Source organism: Monodelphis domestica, chromosome 4, assembly GCF_027887165.1.
Source record: "Monodelphis domestica isolate mMonDom1 chromosome 4, mMonDom1.pri, whole genome shotgun sequence".
In the NCBI taxonomy this organism is placed as follows: domain Eukaryota; kingdom Metazoa; phylum Chordata; class Mammalia; order Didelphimorphia; family Didelphidae; genus Monodelphis; species Monodelphis domestica.
Window position 1 is genome coordinate 75,240,153 of NC_077230.1, and position 22,408 is coordinate 75,262,560.

Genomic DNA, 22,408 nt, shown 5'->3' on the forward strand with positions numbered 1-22,408 from the left:
CAACGAGTCTTCCATGTCCGCTGCAGAGCTGCTCGGAACGGTCACGGTATCGGGCTTTCCCCGGGGGCGGAGGCGTACTCGGTCAACCGTTATGACTTCGTTAGGAACTCTCCGAGGCTTGGAAGAATGGATTTGGGTCTGTCTCTCGGCCCTGTCAGCGCGCTCCTAGCTGGGCTGGGGCTTTATGGCCGTTGGGGGGTGGGGTAGGGTGGGGGGAGTCACCTGGCTGAGAGAGCGACTAGGTAGGTCCTCGTTTTGGAGGCTGTTAGTGGAATTTTTCTGTAACGAACGGGTTTTAAACTTGTATGGAAAAGGAGGAAGAATATTACGGTATTTTTAGTCATTAGGAACCGCGGGGAACGATAGCGTGAAGTCATTAGAAATTCAAACCTTTTATTTCCCAGCCTCGAAAACAAGGGCTTAATTTATAAACATTTGTATATGTGTGTTTGTGAATCTGTGTGTATATGTAATATACGGTTTTATATGTGTATATTAAACTGCATCCTTAAGTAGGAGGTAGTGATGCGTCAGTCCAGATGGGATGGGGAGGAGTTGGAGAATATGGTATTGCAGCATCTTGGTCTGTAGGAGGCCTATATTAACCCATGGAAAAGTGAATTGCCATAGATTTATCTCGAATCTGAAAGGGAAGGTAATACTAATTTGCTGGGGCCAGACTTAGAGTATAAACCAAATGTGCTTATATGTTCATGTTGCTTCCTTCCTATCACACCTTTCTGATATATTAGGTTTTTTAAGTTGCTGGACATTTTTACGTTGTTTTTTTCCCACTCCAACCTTTAGCTCTCTCCATTTAATCCAGACCTTAATAGCTGCTTCTTACCATTGGCATTTAAAGGAATCCAGTCTTATGGTTTTACTTTATTTTTCTTTTTTGGGTAATTTGTATTTAACCCTAGTCACACTTTTGGGTTTCCTTGCTGTAAATTCCAGGTGACCTGGTCAGATTATCAGGGTTGGTATTTTGTAAATCTACAGAAATTCAAAGCATTTTATTTACAAAACACGTGCAGCCTTCATTTCTGAATAACCAGGAATTTTGACCATAGTACTGCTACTTCTTTTGGAATGTTATTCCCCAAACAGGGCCACCTTAACCATGGGTGTGTTTTAGTTTGTGGATAAACTATGGCCATGAAATAATAGCAAGCTTAGTCCCTTGAATTTCTCCCACCCCATCCCTGAGATTGTGCTATGAAAATTAATAATTCGATTTTGAAATTTAGAAGCCAATTCATTTATCTTAATGTAACTATGATGTGATACAACTGTAAAATCTGTCACATAATCTTGATTATGAAATGATCTAACCAATATTTAAGAACAGGTGTGCAAAAAATTGAAAAGAGGGAGAAAATATAATTTGGGTTTGGCTCAACCTGAACATTTTTTTTAAAATCCTTACCTTCTGCCTTAGAAGCAGTATCAGGTAATGGTTCCAATTGGAGTTAAGTGACTTGCAGAAAAGTGGTAAGGGTTAGGCAATGAGGGTTAAGTGACTCACCCAGGGTCACACAGCTAGGATTGAATATCATTTTTAATAGATTACTTTTGTTAAGGAAATATTTATCTCTACCAAATGGTTTTGTTTTCTTGTCTACATGGGTCACCTCTTAGAGTGATGTTTTTATTGTGAATTGCACAAGTGACAAAAGAGTTCATTATAGGCAATATCTTCTGGTATTCAACAAACATCACAAGAATCTCAAGAAGAAACCACAGCAGTATTATCTGGAACAGAGCCTATGAGCCGACATATATGTATATTTGGGAGTTAGATCAAGATCTCCTACTTTCTGTACATTCTAGGAAGCAGTCTACTTATAGCTTACAGTACTAGATGGAGTATCTATTCATGGGTGACTAGTATACAGCAGGGTTGGGTTTTTTCTTTGGCAGGGTAGGAGGGTAGCAAACTAGGTGGCTCAGTGGAAAGAGCAAAGCCTGGAAATAGGCGGTCCTGGGTTCAAATTTTACCTCTGATATTTCCTAGTGGTGTGACTCTGGACAAGTCACTTAACCCCAATTGCGTAGCCTTACTACTCCTCTGTCTCAATTCTAAGACAGAAGGGTTTTTAAAAATAAAAAGTATTCCTGAAAAATTAAAGCCAAAAGAAGAAAAAACTTGCCATGTTGAATAATCAGGTCTCACCAAAAAGTTGAAAGGTCAGACTTGATCCCTTCTCCCCTAACTTCCAGCATTTTATATTTTCTGATTGTGCCTGACACATTAGATCACACCTGTAATCTCACTCTGGGGAATTACTTATATTTAAACTTATACCATGGACAAAAGTGAGCAGCTAAGCATTTATTAAGCTCCCAGATCCCACACCACACACTGGGACTACAAAGAAACAGTCTCTTGCCCTCTAGGAGCTGACAACCTAATGGAGGAGACAAGCAAACAAATATGTATAAACAAGTTACATACAAGATAAATAGAAAATAATTTACTGAAGATAGGTACTAAAGTTAAGAGGATCAGAGAAAGAATTCTTGTAGATGGTGGAATTTTATTTGGGACTTCTAGAAGAAAGTTGGGAGGCTGAGATGAGGAGGTCAAGCATTCCAGGTATTTGAGCAGCCAGAGAAAATGCATGGGTGGAGCCAGTGGAGTGTCTCCTTTGAAGAACTGCAAGTGTCACTGGATCAGAGAATGCATGTCAGGGGATATAAAGTGTAAGACTGAGTGGAGACATGGGGAGGCAAGATTACTAAGGGTTTTGGATATTAAACACAAGATGTAGTATTTAATCCTTGAGGTGATTAAAAATCACTGGAGTTTTGAGTTTGGCAGTGGCATGATCAATCCACACTTGACAACTGAGTGAATGGAGAAAGACTTGTGGCAGACAGATGCACCATCAGGGTATTAGAATTGTCCAGGCCTAAAATGTTAGAAATTGGTCCTGCACTAGATTGATGGTAGTTAGAGGACAGAAAGGGAAAATATTGCAAAGGTGAAATCAGGCCTTGGCAACAGCTTGGATATGAAGGATGGCAAGGGTGACAGCAAGGTTGTGAGGTTCTGACCTGGGAGAATGAGGTTGCTGCAACTGGGAAGAGAGAGAATATTTAGGGGGGAAATGATGAAATCCATTTTAGATGTTAGATTTAAGATGGCTACTGAATATTCAGCTCAAGATGACTATGAGGCCATTGGAAATGCTATACTGGAGGTCAGTGAAGGGGTTAGGTATAGTTAAATAGATTCCTGAATCTTGGGCATAGGGGTGATAATTAAATCTATGGGACCTGAGGGCATTACCAAGTGAAATTAATATAGGTGGAGTTTTAGAATTGCCTGGGGCTCCAAAAGATTAAAGTGACTTGACTGTGGCCACACAACCAGTATGACTTGGACACCGGTGTTCTTCACTCTTAATATTATGGCAAGCTCCCTTTCAGCCAGATAACCTGCACTGGCAAGTAAAATTAGTGCCCTGGCTTCTATAACCAAACTTCCCACAGGTATGAAAAGGACTCTTCTGGTATGTGCAAGAGATAGAACCTATCAATTAGTGAGTCTCTTCTGACCTCTAAATAGAGGACAAAAAACCTCTTCAGTTGAGTCTCCAACAAATAAAGATGATTTCCTCAAGGTTTCGGAAAGGTCTGAGGCAGTCCAGGTAGTCCAGAGTGAGTGAGACAAAAGCAGTATGACCAGGAAAAGCCATTTCAATCTGGCTGATGTCATTGGGATTATGTATAATGTTTGTTGTGTTGAATTTAATTAGGATAGAGAAATGAGGAAAAGGATTTTTGTGTAAGAAATACAGCACTAGGGAAGAGTCCTTCCATTTGATTTCTATAACACCCCCAAATTGTACTGAACTTAGTAAAATTGAAGAAGTCATCACTTGAACATTCATTCTTACAAGCTATTCCCTATGCCTGGAATAAGCTTATTCATCTCTGCTCAAGTGTCACCTTTTCCTTCATTCCTTCTTTACACCAGTAGAAAACTAATTTCCTTGAAGGTGAAGGGGCTATGAGGTTTTTTTTTTTTCTTGTGTCTATTCCAGACCCAACACAAGCATTTTTTTTTTAACCAGCCCCTGTGATTTCATTGGTGTGGGGAACCTGAAGAAATTCCCTCCTTTCTCCATGCAGATAAGCTTCTGTTCTGCAACTTAGAGCACTGGAGAATTATCTTGCACATAGTAGGTACTTAATAAATGATTGTTTAAATTCAGGTTGAAATATTAGGCACTGGAAAGTTAACTAGTTACTTCCCAGAGTTGACTATTAACAGAACTCATTCACTTACCTTCTACTTCTTCCCTCAAGTATCTGGTATGAGAATATGAAAATCCTTTACTGGAAAAGATATAATAATAATATAATAATAATAATATAATAAGATATAATGCTTAATTAATTTCTTTGTAAATCTTGTGCCGTATATCCAAGAGGGACTGATTTATTTGCCAATGTGAACCATCACCCTAGTACATGAAAGCACACTGCCAGGAGACTTTATGCAACAATCTATTTTATTTTAAATTTTATTGTTTGTTTTTTAAACATTGGACTATCTCTACCAGATTGGAAGTGCTGGGGCCACTCATAGACCCAATCCTACTTCTCTCTGATCAGTAGGAACTTTAAACTGATACTTGTCCAAACTGATTGCATTTAACCCTACAAGCAACCCCTCTTTAGAGTTCTATTATTAATGTGGAACTTAGAGCAGATCCCCTAATCAGCATTTTTAGCCCACTGTGGCTGAGAACTCCTGAATTAGCTATCCACTGTACTCAGCCTCCAGGCTAGCAGAGATTGCAAATGTCCACCACCACTCCCAGCCAAACAACTATTTTTATAGATCAGTATTTATGTGACTTAAGGGTATATCATCCCTATTTCCCAAGGATATAGATACCTAAAACTTTCCCTTAAATATGGCTACATAGGGTTTTGTCCTTCTGACCAAAAGGTGTGTTTACTAAAAGCATTTAAATATAAGCACATGCATGCACACACACACACATGCAAGATCTCTTCCAGTGAAATTCTTTGTGGCATAATTGGGATCCAGTTTGGCAGTTTTCTGGGGTCAGATTTTGAGTTTGTCTTTTAGGTCTAATTCTTCTTGATTTAGTGTTAGAATGTCCCTCATTTTCTGCCTCCTCAGTTTACAGATGAGATAATTGAGACATGCCTACAATCACACTGTAAGTGCCAAGAAAAAAAGCTTGTAGGGGTGAAGTATTAGAATTAACATTAATTGCTAAAGATTTCCTATGTAAGGTGTGCTGTGCTGACTCAGGGGGTGGTTAAACTTGATTTTCTTGCATTGTTGGCTTGAGACATTCACCTTTTCTCACCTTGTAATAAGTAGCTTGTTTTCTAAAACAATTGATTGGAATTAGGGGTGTGGAATTTCTGAACTAGAAACAAGTTTTTCCTTGTGATAAAGTAACAAGTACAGAAAGCATATAGTAGTCAATTAAAACAAACATAATTGAAGAATTGTATAACAGCTATTAGCCCACAAATATATGAGTTTGAACCTGAAAGTATTTAGGGGAAAAAATCTAAAATATACTAGGTTGGAGCCATAAAAACAACCTTCTGGGTGTTTCACTGTTTGGTATTAACTAAGAATACTCTTCAAATATTGATTTGGCTATTGAGCTTAATAGAAACATTGTGAAAATTTATGCTACTGTTTGAGACACGACAGGAAAACTAATTGGAAAGTTTTTAAAAGATTATACATGGGGGGCAGCTGGGTAGCTCAGTGGATTGAGAGCTAGGCCTAGAGACGGGAGGTCCTAGGTTCAAATCTGGCCTCAGCCACTTCCCAGCTGTGTGACCCTGGGCAAGTCACTTGACCCCCATTGCCTAGCCCTTACCACTCTTCTGCCTTGGAGCCAATACACAGTATTGACTCCAAGATGGAAGGTAAGGGTTTAAAAAAAATCATACATGTTAAACAAGAATATGCTTCTCAGTAAAGAAAATTCACATTATCAAGCCATTTGTTTTGGGGAAGTAGATTTATAAGCAGTGAAAAGAGCATATGGGACTTAAAATCAAGAGACCTTGAGTTTGAACCCCAGCCATGCTTAACTTTGATCTTAGACAATTCACTTTAACTTCTGTGCACTACATCTATAAAATAGAGACCACTGCATTTTGTGATCAAACTAAATATAATGTATAAAGCATTTTGTAGTGTTTAAAGTAATTTATTAATATCAAACAATACAGATGTGCATTTGATGATAGCATTTTAGTGTTCTTTGAAACTGAAAAATGGGTCTCATTTCCTGGGGGGAGATTGTGGCTTTGGACACTGAATCATGGAGGAATTTGGAATTAAACCTCTGGAGGCAGGGTGGTGTTGGGAATGATGTATATATGTACATATGTATGAATTTTCTTTTGTGTTTTTTATGTATGTCACACCCAGGAACTCCAGAGTGATCTGAGGAATAGCAAAACAAGTTTTCTGAGTAGCTAGGTTAACTTTGATAAATACTAACTGGACATTTTACAGAAGTCCTCAATTTTTGAGTAAAGAAGGTACTACGTAAACTAAGCTCTAATGTTGTGTGGCAAGGAAAGTACAAACTTTATATTAAATTGGTCTTTTTCATCTCATAAGGTGTTCACAAATAGTCTCTTTTTTAATACAACCACTGTATGAGGCAGAAATAAGAAAAATGAACTACTTGAAACAAAGTAGATTTTTCCATTTCCTGAAAATGGATTAGTCTATATGGGTTTAGGATGGTGGGGAGGGAGAGTTGGAAAATTGTTGAATTTAGGTCAAGTTAGTTTAAAATGAACTATCACATGTTTATGTTTCACCATATTCCTGAGAAAAGTATTAGTAATTTATTCCAATAAAAGAATGATTTTAGTATTGTTCTTTTTAGTGTTGACTAACTTTATTTTTTTTCTATAACTCTTTCCTTCTTTCTTAGACTCCATACTAAGTATTAGTACCAAGGCAGAAGAAGTACCAAGGTAAAGGCTAGGTAATGGGGGTTAAATGACTTGCCCAGGGTTGCACAACTAAGAAGTATTTCAGGTTATATTTGAACCCAGGATCTCCCAGTTCTAGTCCTGGCTCTCTTATCTACCAGTCCACCCAGCTGCCCCTATACCTTCCTTTATTCAATTAAATAAGCATTTATTAAGCACTTGCTATGCTAGGCAAAAATTAAAGGAATAGCCTGCACTCAGGTTTACAATTTCTTCTGGGCAAAACTACAGATACACAAATAAGGAAATGCACAATAAGAGACAATATTATATTGGAATGGAGAGATTATAGCACCTGGGGAATGCCTGGAAGGACTTTATAGAAGAATTGGAAACTTAGCATAACCTTTAAGGCAACTGATAGGTTTAAGAATCTGGTGGAAAAGAACATTCCCACTTCTGGTAGAGAGGAAGCCTTTGAGAAATCATTGAAGCATAGTAGGAAAGGGGCAGAGTTTGGAATCCAGAGACCTGGGCAAAGGACCTTAGGCAATCATGTTGTTTATTTTGTTGAAAGTTTCTCAATTACATTTTGCTCCCAAGAGTTTGACACCTTTAAGGTTCTTCCCAGTTCTATATTGGACAATGTGCCCTTGACATCTATTCAGGATATCCTCACTCAGAGGCAGAGGGCGGTATACTTTTACTAGCAATAAAAAATATATCATTTGTTGGCACGATTTTGAAAATTATGTTCAAATCAAATATGATTAATAATCTGATCTTTCCTCTCTGGAATATATTTCCTAGATTAGAGTCATTTTTCATTCCTAATTAAAAGAAAGTTTCAAAATTACTCCTAAGCCTTAGGAAGAGGCCCCTTTTTTATTTTAACAAAACTTTGATGGATGACATTAAGTAAAATTAATAGGCAGCCATGTCATGATCCTTTCCCAGATTTGTCTAAAGCCTCTTGTTTAGATGCCTATTTTTGCCTCTCTGGACCTCCCTACTTTGTATTAGGCTTTTATGTCAAAACTCTACCATCACTCCCAAGAAAGTGTAAACTCCTTAAAGGTGGAAACTATTTTTTAAAATTATTTTTATTAAAACCCTTACCTTGAATCTTGGAATCAATACTGTATATTGGTTCCAAGACAGAAGAGTAGTGTGGGCTAAGCAGTAGAGGTTAAGTGACTTGCTCAGGATCACACAGCTAGGAAGTGTCTGAGGTCATATTTGAACTCAGGACCTCCTGTCTCTAGGCCTGGCTCTCTGTCCACTGAGCCAGCCAGCTGCCCCCTGGAACTATCTTTTTTAAATCTTCATGTTCCCTGAAGAATAACCTAGTGTATTGGATGTTATAGGACAGCGATAGTGAACCTTTTAAAGGCAATGTCCTCAGGTGCCCATGAAGAGGGGGAGGGGGGCAGCCTGTCCCTGTCCCTCTGGCTTTCTAGTAACAAACTCTGGTTAACTATGTGCTGGGGTGACAGGGGGGGCTCTGATGCCCCCTCTGGCACATATGCCATAGGTTCACCACCACAGACATAGGAACTTGAAATTTTGTTGACTTGAATTATTCACATTATAAAATGTTTTAAAGTGACTACAATCTTACAATATTGTACTCATGACTTTTATGAATCCATCTTCATAACATTGCTTTCATTATTTCACTCTTCTCAAGAATCTCTAAAATAATAGTTTGCATTTAATTGGCGTTTAAAAGGTAAATAAATATTTTTGTGCATTTTGTCCTCAAAACAATCTTGTCAAGTTAGTACTACAAGTATTATACCCATTTTATAGATGAAATGAGAAAGATTAAGTAATTTGCCTGGGTCACAGGTAGTAAGAGTCAGAGCTTGGATTTAAACTCCAAATCCATTGTTCTTTTATTTCACTAAACATATTTAGCTTCCTGGATTTCCAGGCCCTGTAATTTGTCCCACAGATAACTGATCTAATGTTACTCCTTTATATTTTTCAATATGTAACTTCTTTGCTAATGGACTGGTCCCTTCACTTATCCCATGCCCAGGCTGTATCCCTGAGCTAGTGCTTTCTTCCTTGTGTCTCAGATGTATTCCTTCCCAAATTCTTATAACTCTGGTTTCTGCCCCGTGTCCCCAGGAAGCATTTTGGCTATAGCAAATGCTGTACTTAGAGAATTACAAAATGTCCAAGTTAAAAAGAGAACCTTGAAGATAATCTAATTTTACCTCGGTTTTACATAGGAAGAATCTTAGATACTCAGAGGGAGGCCGAAGTCATAGACACTCTTTGCGTACTTTGAGAGGTGAAGAAGGACAGACCCCAGTTTGAATCCTCTCTCAGACCCTCACCAGCCCAGTGACCCCAGGAAATTACCAAAATCACCTTTGAATTGAAAGGCTTCGACTTGATGGTCTATAAGGCATCTTCTGGTTCTAAAGTAGCTCTTCCAGCTTGGGCCCCTCAGCCTCTTTTATCTCAGTATTTATGCACATGGCATGAAATAGGGGGAGTTGTTATTGCCACTTTCAGAGGGGAAAACTGAGGCTGAGAGGTGGCATGATTTGCCCAGGGTCACACTGCTAGAAAGTATCTGCAAGAAGATTGAACCCCTTAAAGGCCTTTTCTAATGCCAAATCCAAGCAAGCTGCTCTCAGCTCCTAAGCTCTTTCTTGGGCACAGACTGTTTCCATGCATTTATATAGCACCTTCGCTGGACACTTTATTGCTAGGTGCTTTACAAGTATCTCATTTGTTCCTCATATCAGCTCTGAGAGATAGCTGCTTTTACTATTTCCATTTTATTAGTACGGAAACTGGGTAAAGGACTTGCCCAGGGTCACTCAAATAGTAAATATCTGTGGCTGGATTTGAACTTAAGTCTTCCTGTGCTTAAGACCCAGTGCTCTATCCAGTGTACTGCCTAGCTGCTCCAGAATACAACCTAGTAAAAAATGAGTGGGAAGCCTGCTATGAAAACTTTCCACAATTGCAAATTGGCAATTAATTTGTAACTGACAGTCTAGAGAATTGTCTGAGGCTGCCGAGGTCTGGTCACACAGATACTATGTTATTAGACTTGAACCTATATCTTCCATACCAGTACTGGCCTTTCCATTGTACCATTCAGCCTTTCTGATGACAGGGAATAGTGTGGGATGGAAGTCATACCATAGTGGGCTTTAAATGCAGAGCATTTGTGTCTTAGCTCCCTACCTCACAAAGTTGTTGTAAAGATCAAATGGCATAATCAGTGTAAAGCACTCGCAAAGCTTAAAAGTACTCTGTAAATGTCAGCTATTTGTATTCTGGTATTTTTGAGGTTTGGTAAATGTTTATTAATTATATTACTATCATTAATTGCTTTGAATTATGCCTTGTTTATTCATTTTATTCCTAAAATGATCATGTAGGACTTAGAGCTGTAAAGGACTTAACTCTTCAAGTTAATCTTGCAGTTTATTAAAGGAAACAAAATTGAAGATTATTCACATTATCTTTGGAAAGTCAGCTGGTAGATATGATTAGGCTGCAATAAGTTATAATTGAGGAATTACTACCCAGGAAAAGTAGGGTAAAGGCTGTCATTGGAAAACTGTATGACCAGAAAAAAGATGAACAAATACCGAGATCAAGAGACAACCTATTAGGTAGCTACTAGGTTCAATTGGTGTCTTTAATTTCAAGAGCAGCCCACACACTACATAGGGTGAATTCTTTGTACTGAATTTGCAGTGGAAAAGGACAAGAACTGTACCAAATGGGTAGATGGCATTAAATAAAGATTAATTGGAAATATTGGGTGTTATGTTGTATTTCAAACCTGTTTTTTTTTTTCTTCTGCAAAGGGCATAATTACATTAACGTTTTTTAGGCAATTAGAGTGCATACTGAGAGGCAACTAGGAGTAGTGAAGATGCCTGTGACATCTTGCCCTGGGCCAGTCATTTCACCTCTCAGCCCCCTAAACCCCCTGAGACTTGAAATTTTAGGAAATGTGTGTCCTCTTTGGATTGGGTTCCCTATACTAAAGAAATTTAAATTCCAAGCTTATTCCCTGTCTGTGCATCTCATTTAATTAAAGAGTAATTATTTAGAATATCAAAACAGCCTGTAACATTAGACTGCCCTGTTAGTGGCTAAAGAAATGAGTAATAGAATGAGGAATCTTCTTTTGCCTTTGCTGCAAATTGCAGGGCTTAAACCAGGTTAGAACTGCTTATTCTTGTGGCCTGGGCAGTCTGGTGAAGCCTATGGGAACTCCTTCTCAGAAAAAAATGTTTCTGAAGGCATGAAATACTTAAAATGTATAAAGGAAACGTGTTGTTGAAATATGATTTATTAGCAGTGTTTTAAATTCCTGTACTTAAGGTTTTTTCCCCTTTGTTTTATTTTTAAACCCTTACCTTCTAGCTTAAGTTCCAAACCAAAATTGTTGTAAGGGCTAGACAATGGAATTGAATGACTTACTCAGTGTCTTACAGCTAGAAACCATCCTATACTTTAAGGGGGGTGGGGGTCCTTGAGCCAAATGTAAGACTACATTATCCCTGTCAAATTTTATTTATTAGAATCAACAGATTTCTAAGCTACTGAGATCCTTTGTCTTCTTGGGTATAGCTGTCCCTAGCATTCTATCATCTACAGATTTGTTGAGCAGTCACCCTGGATATCTCTGGGTATGAAAAAGTATGTTGACAGACTGTGATACTCTGCTAAAACCCCCTGATAGAGGTGACCTTGAAGAATTAAAGATAAATCAGATAAAGGCAAACCCTTCAGTCAGTTCTAAATCCACCTCATTGTATTATTATCTAAACCTTATCTGCCTACCTTTTTCACAAGAATAGCATAAAGTGTTTTATCTAATGCTTTGGTAAAATCAAAGTAAACCTATAGCAATCTCCTGATTATTAAAAATTCTTAGAGGATTTAGTGCCACCATGTTTAATGGATAGAGCTTTGAACTGGATGTTAGGAGTTCTGATGTGAGTTCTACCACTAATTCGTTCATATTGCGATATACAGATAATATTACCTCAGTGGGCTTGATTTTCCTCCTTTGAAAGTTGAGTTGAATTAAGTTCTCTGAAAGCCTCTTTCTTTTCTGTCCCTTTGCTGGCTAATCTATTCTCCGCCAAACTTTCTTCTCTGCAACCATATTTCCAAAATTTCCCCAAATTCCACGAGTTTCCAGTATTAACTGGAGTTGGCTCCTAAAACTATCTCCAACTTGGATCTCTTTGATAAGCTCACCTACCACCCCAAACTTGAGACATCCAAAAACTACCACTCTACAAGAATTTCCAAACAGAATTCCCCATAGCATGACAGGTTCACACAACAAATATCAATTCTAATTTGTCAAAAATAGCAAATTGGGTTTTGTTTCTTTGGGTCTAGATCTGTAGTTTCAAGCAATTTGGGGAATTCTTTAATTTGTCTTAGAAAATTATTTGCCTGGGAAACTGAAGTGTTATACCTGTCTCATCCTGTTCAGTTTCACATCAAGCATATAAGCTTTTGGCAAGTAGGTATTGCTTTATTTATTGTCTTTGTAGCCACAGTGGCTGGCACATAGTAGATTAGGATTAAAAATTTGTAGATTGAATAATGTATATAAAGCTGGACTTAATAATAGATTCAGGTCTTTCTTTCAGACTTCAGGGTCTGCCTGTCCAACTACCCCTTTTGGAGTCTTATCAGACTGTCTCAAGCTACTTTCACATACAAAATAGCCACTTAAATGATCTGTTTCATTTTTTCCAGTTATTTGGTTTAAAACATGCTGAATTTTAAAAAACATGCTGAATTTAAAAAAAAAAAACCCTCTAGATAATTACATAGATTCTCTACATAGTTTTGTATATAAAATACAATCTTAGGTTAGTAGGATATTAACATTTAAAATACCAGAAGAATTGAAACAAATACTAAATAATTTACTTTCTAATCTAGTAACTCTCAGAAGCTTTTGAGAAATGGTTTTTGCCCTTGAGGTATAGAGACTTTGCACAAGTTTGGCCTCAGTCACCTGACTTCTAATCATATGACAGGATTAACATCAGGAAGTGTGAAGGTTTGAATAACCTTCTGAAAAGTTCTTGAAAAGTTTCTGTAAACTTTTAAAATTGGATAATGGATGTTTCCCTCAAATTAAGTGTAGTATCAAATTAGACTATATTTAGAAGAAAGAGAAATCAGCAATTATTTAAAATGAAGATTTCATCTTTTTTTTTTTAAGCATTGCAAAATTAAGAAATGTAAAAGTTGAATTTTTAAATGATCTCTTATAGATTACTATTTATGATATACCCTATGGAAGATCAATAAACATTAATTTATTCTAATACAGTGGTTTTATTAGGGAAAATTGTGGGAATTAATAGCTTTAGTTAATGAAATCTACCCCTAAGGATCTTGAGTGAAGATTTTTTGGGGCAGTCCTTTTTCGTATTGTACTTAAACTAGTTTTCTTAAGTATCCTTTTACAATAAAAACATTTTTTCAAACATTTCTTCTTAAACAATATTGACTTTACCTCTTATTTGTAGCAGTCTCAAAGATAAGGTAATACTTACCCCTTGACAAGCTTCCTGATTTATTGCTCTATCCCTACTTGAGAATTGCATTTTTATAAAGAGGACTGAATTTTTGGCATTTTTATTAGTATTTTAAAAAATCTTTTGCTTTCTATAAACATATAACACCTACTATGATAATTACATTGTTTCTTCTTTCTAACCTTTTTGTAAAAAATGAAGCCTTAAGAATCAAAACCTTACCCAGTAAACTTAATTCTTTTTGAGGAGGGGACAAGAGAGACTGGGTTTTTCTACCTGGCTGGAAGTAGAGCAGAAATGTCCAATCCCATTGCAAAATGTCATGGGAAGTTTGACTGCTCTATTTCAGTCCCTGGGCCAGTTCACCCCTTCTTAGGCAGCTCTCCTGTCTTCATGTGGCTGGCACACCTTTGTCATTGATACATTTCCTCCATGTTATCTTTAAGCTACTGGCTGCTCACAGTTCATCTCTGGAAACCTTTCAAATGTTTTTTCACAAATGTGAACCAGCCTGTTTTTTTTTTTTATTCAGTTAGCCATAAAGAAAAAAGAATAAAAGATCCCAATTGGCATTAAGACCAGGCAATGAAAAGTAATTGGATGATCAGACCTTTAAGTTAATCTTTCACTATATACATTTAGAACTATGTGCCTTTAAAAGACAGCCTCAAAGCTTAAAAAGACCTAAATTCAAGACACATTATTTGTAGAATCCTAAGCAAATACTTAAGCTTTCAGTGGTCTGGAAGACAGATATTCACAAGGATATAAATTGAAGAGACCCATATTGTCAGAGGGAGTTTCCTTATCTGAGAATTCACTTGGCCATTGAAATCACACTCCACCCCATCCCTATCCTATTTTATTTAGGAGAGGCAATCCAAGTAGAGTTGTGTAAGTTTGAATATCTGTAGAAAGTTAAAATAAAATCACTACATAGTATTTATTTAATGTTAAATAATTGCCAGCATTGCTATAAATCAGCTTTTTAGATAACTAAATCTCAAAAATCAAGTCAGTAAATAATTAGAATTTGCTAGAATGTAAAGCAAAGTTTATTACTTTTTTTTTTTGCTATGTGTATTCACAACTCCTTGGTGTGGCTCCTGGAACAAAGTGGAAGCTTAATAACTGCTTATTGGATTCGGTTACTTATAGAAAATACCTTTATTATATGGGCCAGGTAGCATAATCCATAGCTTCAATATAAATGTCATAGTCATGACTTAGAAAATTTTTTTACTCGTTTTTATCAAGAGGATTTGGGGAAGAGGGTGCATATGGTAAAGAGCCCAAATAACCTAATTAGAGAATTCTCTCTATAATTGAGTGTGACTTGAACCAGATTAGAATGTATAAGGTAAATGTTTAAACAAAATAAATAAAAATATAATACTAATACTATATAGATAATGTTAAATTCATGGTTTTCTAGGTCAGCTTCCCTCCAGTTTGACAACCCTGTCTTAAATTATCAGGGAAATGCCTGAAGATTGGCTTTAGGTTATTGTTTTGAGCTAAGGATCAAAGACATCAGAGGTTTCTCCCTTCCCTCCCCCTTGGTGTTCTATATGTGAAATGTTAATACATGTGAAATGTTCAGATTCCAGGGGAGAGGGAGAGAGAAACTCAATTTCTACCAAGATAATAAAGGAATAAGAATATCTGTATACATATATTGAATTATACTGCTCAGACTGGAGGATAATACTTGAAATTATGGGATTCTTAAAAGCAAAATTAGAGCTTTAAACATGTAAGAAGGAAAGTCATTGAGACCACAAGTCAAATACTATAAAATGGCATTGTCTTAACAGGTCCTAAAGAGTTAGAACCTAGATCTCCTCCTGGCTCAGAATCCAATTTGAATTTCTCTATACCCAGTTGGTAATCATTAAGTGATCTTGGTAGATCACTTTTCTAACCAATTTTCCCTTAAGGGAAAGATGTGTTCGTCTTCTTTACCTCCCAAGAATCTTAAATATCTAAAAAGCATTTTGAGCTATTTACTGTAATCAAATACCATTTTTGTTCATTTGGACTTATGTTCCCCTCAGGTGATTGATATGCACCTTTAATTGAAATACATATGTTTATATTTTTAAATTACTAATTACATATATGAGGCTATTGAGGAAACACAGTGAGTAGAGTACTAGGCCTGGAATCAGGAAGACATGGTGAGTTCAATTCCAGCCTCATACTAACTAGTTGTGTGACCCTAGGCAAGTCACTTAACTGTTTTGCCTGTTTCCTCATCTGTAAAATGAGCTGAAAAAGGAAATGGCAAGCCACTCTCGATCTTTGCCAAGAAGACAACAAATGGGGTCACAAAGAGTCAGATGCTATTAAAACAACTGAACAACAACAAAGTAGATATGTATATATGGAGGGAGAAAGAATACCCTTTAAATCAGGAACTCATATATTCTTCCATATTCTAAAAGCTTATAGCTGTTGGAAAAGGAAGTTAAGAGTTTGGAAATTCACTGCCTAAATGACTTGGTAATTTCTGTATCCAGTCATAAGGTACTGATGATACATCCTGTTTTTCAACTGCTGCCTTAATAAGTTCATAGATTTAAAATTAGAAGGGATTTTAGAGGTCTTATCTAGAGGCTTCAAACTCAAGGTCCATAAAATTCACAAGTGATGCCTGAAGCAGATTAAACTGTAATTGGGAGATGTAAAAAAAAAAAAGAAAGAAAAGACAATAAAACATAGATAGTGTTCATTTGTGGTATTTGAAATCAATGTGCACATCCCTGCAGGGATCCATTTTATCTGAAGTGACACCACCATCATATCTTTATGTGGAAAGAAATGGGCTCCCTTATCCAAATAGTGAAGCAAACAGCAAGACCAACATTTTAACTCCAAAATCAATGCTACTTTCTAATATATTAGGTACACATAGAGTAGGGTCAAATGATAAGCAAGTTTTGACATTTTTTACCTATGTGTATGTAAATTTTACCAGGAAAAGTTTTTGCCATTGACTTTTAATATTTAGTACCACAACCCTTCTTTGTTATGGTCAGTGTAGTGGGAGACCTACCTTCTCTACAACTGTATGGTGTAAAATGACAGTTATAATTAGGTTCACAATCATAGTGTGGGAAAACTGCTCATAAATAATTTAGATCACTGCTAGCCACTGCAAAAACCCTTTTGCAAAAAATTTCCTGTTGAACTTGATGTATTTCTACATTAGACTATAACTGCAGGCATTTCCTTTTTTTTTTAAACCCTGACCTCTCTTAGTATCAATTCTAAGGCAGCAGAGTGGCAAGGGCTAGACAATTGGGGTTACATGACTTGCTCTGGCTCACACAGCTAGGAATATCTGAGGCCAGATTTGAAACCAAACAATCACATCTTTAAGCTGGACTCACCTAACTGCCCCTGAAGACATTTTCTAAAAACACTATTTTTCCAAAATTGTTCAGATTGTTCTGAGTCCCCACAGAATTAATCTTGGTTCTTCTAGTTTTAGCATTATTTAAAAGTTCAAGTGTGATTTACAAGATGATGTAGGTTCAATTAATTCTTTACTGACCCCAAAGTAATTTAGTAAAATAATATTTACATATTATTTTAAAGATTGCCAAGTACTTTCTATATTTTGCTTCATTTCATCCTAGAAGCACCCTTGTTAAATTTCTCTTGTAGGCAGCTAGGTGGCTCTGAATTTAATTCAATTCAGCAAGTATTTGTTTAAGCACAAATATGTGTTAGATGGCTAAGGGCAGTTAAGTGAGACCGAGAATAGATTGCTTGGACCTGGAGTCAGATGTGGCCTCGGACATTTCGTAGTAGCTGTGTGACCCTGGCCAATTCATTTAACCTTGTTTGCCTCTGTTTTCTTATTTGTAAAATGAGCTGGGAAAGGAAATGGCAAACTACTCCAGTATTTTTGCCACACACACAAAAAAAAAAACCTCAATGGAGTCCTTCAGAGTTGGACACAATTGAAATGACTGAATAACAACAAAATTTCTCTTACACTGCTGCCTGGGTGATATGTGAATTGTGGAGAAACCTCACATAAATTATATGGGGGGCGGGGCTTTGTAAATGCTGTCCTTCCAGATATTAGATAACAGTTTTATTCAGTGGGAGGATCCCTTTTGTTTTAGTACAAGTTGTTGAATAGTTGGTTTGAAACATTCCCCTTGTTAATGTTATCTTTGCTTTTATAGATGACCTATACTTACTGTGCCCTTGCTAATCATTTTTGGCCTTTATAGCTCTTCACAATAAGGCTCTATCATATCTTTCTTCACATTCCAGACTGGCTCCCCTGCCTACTATTCCTGCACTTCTGGCCTCCAGGCCTTTCTAATGACCATCCCTGTGCCTGCAATAACTCTTCTCACCAACATCACTTGTAGCCCCTGGTTTCTTCAAACTGTTCTTCTATGCACGCCTGCATACACATACACACACTTAGTGCACCACACCCTTTACACTTATTTTTATATCTTTTTGTCTGCCCGATCACCTGACTTTACAGAATATCTGCTGCTTTGGGACAGGAATTCCTTCCTTTTTAAATTTTATATCTAAAGTACCTAACACTGAGTATCTGGCATATTTGACCAAACTACAGGTCATGCCTGCTTTTTTGTGACCCCATTTGCGGTTTTCTTGACAAAGATTTGTCATTTCCTTCTCCTGCTTATTTTACAGATGAGGAAACAGAGGCAAAAGATAACTTGCCCAGGGACTCATAGCTAGTAAGTGTCTGCTGCTACATTCTAACTCAGGAAGATGAGTCTTCCTGATTTAAGGTCCAAGCATTCTATTATCTGGCCCCACTTCGACACATATTTGTGCTTAAACAAATACTTACTGATTTGAATTCAATTTTGAAAACTACAAACTATGCTGATTGTTCCTCCCAGAGTAGTGCTATTTAAACCCTTACTGGGCCTCCACTTGGGCTAACTACAGTGGTTAGTTTTGTCTGATTTCTACTCTTCTCTTCCCCCCTAGCTACCAATGAAACCTAAATTTGCTTGTTGAGGCCAAAAGGAAAAAAAAATCTAGTCTTTCTTTCACCAGACAGTTTAATAGGTATTAAGGAACAGAGGTGGGATTTGAGTCTTCCAACCTCAATCTAGCATTCTTTTCATAGAAATTACACTTCTTCCCCTTTTGTTTCTCCTCAGCTGACCTGATTGCATTATTTTCTCCAAGCAGTAACCCATCTTCCCACAAGATTTCATGAACTCTGAAACCCTCTGCTCCTGAAGCCTGTCTCTTCCTCTGATTGGAGAGGGGGAGGGTAGACATCTAGAGAGGTCCTCCCAGATCCTCCATTTAAGGAGGACACACAGGGCAGCCATCTCATCATTTCTCACCAGGCCAGAGTTTTCTTCATTGGCCTCTTCGCCCCCATACCTTCTTCAGCTTTTATGAGCAGCTTGAGATTAGAGACTCTCTTGCCTTCCTTTGTATCCCCAACTCTTAGCAGAATGCTAGTACATATTAGTCACTTGATGTTTATTGACTGACTTAGGATCTCTTCAAACTCCTAAAAAGAAGGTTCTTTAGAAGCAATATTAATTAAGTATGCCAAATTAATTACTTTATTGGATTAAGGATTTTGTGAGTAAATAGATGAGAGTCAGCATGGTGTTGGGATAGATAGAGCTGTGGTCCTGGAATCGGGGAGACTTGGGTTCAAATGTCATCTCAGACACTTCTTAACTGTGTGACTGTAGGCAAGCCACTTAACCCTGTTTGCATCAGTTTTCTCATGTGTAAAATGAGTTAGAGAAGGAAATGGCAAACTGATTCAATATTTCTGCCAAGAAAATCCCAAATGGGGTCATGAGAAGAGATAGACACAACTGAACTGACAAAGGGATGTTTGTTTCAAACATTTATTGTTTTAATATCCAAAATTCATATGACATTAAAGTTTTCCAAGCAACTTAAATACAGTATTAATTTCCGTTTTCACTACAACCTGTGAAATTGCTACTATGCACATTTTACTTTATTTTTAAATTTCTTATGTATTTACAAACAGAATTTCTCTTGTAGTCCAAGAGTTCTGGTATCCTTTGGTAATTCCAAGTCTAATGTGATCTTTCCATTATACTATGCCAGTTTTCTTTTGTCCTGCAGCCTATATCATCTGAGAATTTGCCAGTAAAAAGAATATCTAGAAAGAATCAATCTGTGCCACAAAACTCCCAGACGATTAAAATGTAATTCAGAAGTGTTTTAACATGGATAATGTTAATTTGATGTTTCTGAGGCATGGTGTGGCCTTCAAGGCTTCTCTATTTGAGTTTGAGATGACTCAGTTAGAGGATACATGGTGTCTGGAACAGACATAGCAAAATGGAAATAAAGTAGACTTCTGACTCTGATTTGTCACTGCAGAGTTTTCTCAGTTTTTGTGAGGGAGAGACTGATGGATGATTCACTAAATCAGGTGATCCTGAGTGTTGCTAAAGTTTCCCTTCTGCAGCAGGCTTTTTGAATCTTTTTCAGAAGCAAAAAAATAGAAACATAACAATAATTTGTGACTAAGTGGACCCTAGGTTTCTTATTTGTCATTTTTTTATTTTTAAAGATTTAAAAATGTTTTTCCTCCTAAAAAGGAAGGAGTCCTATCTTGTCCACTACAAAACAACTAAAGTTTAACTTTTGTGATTACAAGTTGATTTTTCTTTCATTGCAGAATTATGTATCTCACTGGATGCATTTTGCTACTTATTTAAAGCAGTTTTTAAAGAGGTAACTTTTTTTTTTAGATAAAAAGCTTCTAGGACATATGTATCAAGTAGAAGTTATTAAATACCACAAATGTATAAATGCCTAAGATTACAAATATCCTATTTGATCCTCATAAAAACTCTGGAAGGTTACTATTATCCTCATTTATAGTTGTGAAAACTGAGGCAAAAAGTGACTTGTTTGAGTCACATAGCTAGCAAGTGTCTGAGGCCACATCTTCTAGTCCCTCTCACCATCTCCCCCACAAAAGTACCTGGTATTTATTTTGTATATACTTACATAAATGGTCTTTTTTTCTCTCCCCAAAAATTTTTTTGCACATAACAGGAACTTACAAATACTTGATAATATTGAATGATTGATTCAGAGTAGATTTACAGTAACATCTTTGGAATTTGTTCCTATGTAAGATTTAAGGGACACACAACAGTGTTTTCCTATCCTATAATAGTTTTCCAGTGTTATTGACTATATTAAAGCATATTGTTGCTTTAGCAATATATGAATCCTTCTGTTTTCTCTTGTCATGTCATCATCTGACTCAGAAGTACACCGGTAGTTTGAGACTTCTTGTTTGTTTTTTGAGGTCTAATATTGTCAGGGCATAGGCACAATCCCAAGGCCAAATGAACCCCTGCAGAACTAAATTTCAAGATGGCTTTATGAATTGTTACATCTAAATAAATTGAGAGTGTGGAGTCCCAACCTGAACCATTCAGAAAATGGAGAAATCTAAAACACAAAGGAGATTATTTGAATGAAATGGCTTCCTTTCAAAAGTTTTTGTTTGCCTGCAGTCAGTCTCCATCAATTCTTTCTCTGACTGTTGATAGAATTTTTCATCGTGAATCCTCTGAAATTGTCTTAGATCGTTTTATTGCTGATAAGTCATATACAATTAATCATTTTACAGTGTTGCTATTACTGTGTACAATGTTCTCACTTCATTCTGCATCAGTTTGTGTAAGTCTTTCCAAGTTTTTCTTGAGCATTGTGCTCATCATTTCTTTCTTTTTTTTATAAACCCTTACCTTACATCTTGGAGTCAATACTGTGTATTGGCTCCAAGGCAGAAGAGTGGTAAGGGCTAGGCAATGGGGGTCAAGCGACTTGCCCAGGGTCACACAGTTGGGAAGTGGCTGAGGCCAGATTTGAACCTAGGACCTCCCGTCTCTAGGCCTGGCTCTCATCATCATTTCTTAAAGCACAGAATATTCCACCATAATCATATCCTGCATCTTGTTCAGCCTTTCCCCAGTTAATGGGTATCTCCTCATTTTCCAATTCCTTACTCTCCCCAAAAAGAGCTGCTCTAAATATTTTTGTAAACATAGGTTTCTTTATCTCTTTGAGATACAGACCCAGTAGTGATTTTGCCAGGTCAAAGGGTATGCATAGTTTTATCACCCTTTGGACATAGTTCCCAGTTGTACTCCAGAATGAATGAATCAGTTCACAATTATACCACAGCACATTAATGAACAAGTTTTCCCACATCCTCTTCATTATCATTATCCTTTTCTGTCCAATCAGATAGGTGTGAGATGCACCTCAATTTGCATTACTCTAATCAGTAGTGCTTTAGAGCATTTTTTCATATCACTATATAGCTTGACCAATATGATTCTTGTAAGAGGTATCTCATGTCAGGAATTGAGAGCTGGCAAAACTCATTAGGAGCTATCAGAATTGACAAGAGATGGAAACAAAAGTGGGAGAAACTCAAGTTTGTAGAAGGGTCTCTCCTAAAGAATGAGAGACTCAAGCTCCATTCAACACAGAAATAAGAAAAGAATTTTGTTTAAAGAAGTTGTATAATTACCTAATAATAGCCTGGGTGCTAATGAGATTGCCTTAGGGCTGATAGATAAGTCCAGGGGCTAGTAGAGTATCCTCTCTGGAGCTGATGGAATAGCAGTTCCCAATATGGAATAGCAATTTCAGCTGAGTAGTAGGTTGGCATATTTATTAGGATCTGAGGACTAGTTATCTCCCAGAGAAATCTTCACCTCTCCCAAAAACCCTGGACAATGGGCATGGCCAAATTCAGGTGGAAGTGTGTTTAAGGGTTTAAGGTGTAAGTCCTAAGGAATAAGGAGCAGACAGATTTGGGGGGATTCTTCTGG

General features: G+C 37.0%; 1 protein-coding gene across 3 annotated transcripts in view; it reads left to right on the forward strand.

Annotated features, from left to right (window-relative positions):
• The window catches only part of ATP6V1A (ATPase H+ transporting V1 subunit A), a 53,013-nt gene that overhangs the window by 887 nt on the left and 29,718 nt on the right, over window positions 1-22,408 (forward strand). The gene's annotated exons all lie outside the window — the stretch shown is intronic.